Source organism: Pteronotus mesoamericanus, unplaced genomic scaffold, assembly GCF_021234165.1.
Source record: "Pteronotus mesoamericanus isolate MK-2021 breed Mesoamerican mustached bat unplaced genomic scaffold, CSHL_Meso_final scaffold_85, whole genome shotgun sequence".
In the NCBI taxonomy this organism is placed as follows: Eukaryota; Metazoa; Chordata; class Mammalia; order Chiroptera; family Mormoopidae; genus Pteronotus; species Pteronotus mesoamericanus.
Window position 1 is genome coordinate 61,897,496 of NW_026555329.1, and position 883 is coordinate 61,898,378.

Genomic DNA, 883 nt, shown 5'->3' on the forward strand with positions numbered 1-883 from the left:
ACTGTGGAGTCAGGCTGACCTAGATACTGCTTTCACCACGTTTCACTGGCTAGGAGGCCGTGAGCAGTTTCTTATAACTGAGTCTGTTTTATTATCTTTAAAATGAAAACAGGAGAATTACCTCATTGCATTCCTGTTGGATTAAGCAATACAATGCGTGCATGTTATTTAGCATAACGCCTTGTACATCACAAGTAAATGAATCTGGGTTTGAGTATTTTTTTCAGTTTTTTTCCCCACCCGATAAATTAGGAAAATACAGCAATGATCATTTTGGATCTGATCATCTACCCTGTGTTCCGCCTTTGAGTGTAGGATCAGAGGGCATTTTATGGGAAAGCATCATAGTCACCCCTATCAGTATCCTGATATGGAGCATTATGAAGTAGATCTAAGCCTCTATTTAGTAGTAATAATGATAAGCAAATGGTTTTTGCTTACCTTTTAGGGTTATACTGTTTCTGTAGTTTTTAAATTCTTTATGTACATAAATATTTTTCTTTTAAATATTAGTGCTCACTTTGGCAGCACATATGCTAAAATTAGAACAATACAGAAAATATTAGCATGACACCTGCTCAATGATACCATGCAACTTCATAAAGTAGTCCACATTTTTATGAAAAGAGTTCTGTGTATGGATGGTGGTGATGGTTGTATAGTAGGAATGTACTTAACACTGACCTGTTCATTAGAAAATGGTTAACATGGTAAATTTTATGTTATATGTATTTTATTACTGAACAAAAATTAGGGAAAAATGAATATTAATGCTACTTCATTAAGAGGACCCTGAGTTCTTAAAATGCTGATCCTTTGTCAACAGTTTTATATATTCAAATGGTTGTAGAATGGCTAAATTGCTAGTCCTTTGTTATTCAGC

At 34.2% G+C, this 883-nt stretch overlaps 1 non-coding gene across 1 annotated transcript; it reads left to right on the forward strand.

Annotated features, from left to right (window-relative positions):
* The first annotated feature begins 512 nt into the window (after positions 1 to 512).
* Positions 513 to 619, forward strand: LOC129063554 (U6 spliceosomal RNA). Its single transcript, XR_008528348.1, has one exon. It is a non-coding gene; the product is annotated as a U6 spliceosomal RNA (small nuclear RNA).
* The last annotated feature ends 264 nt before the right edge of the window (positions 620 to 883 follow it).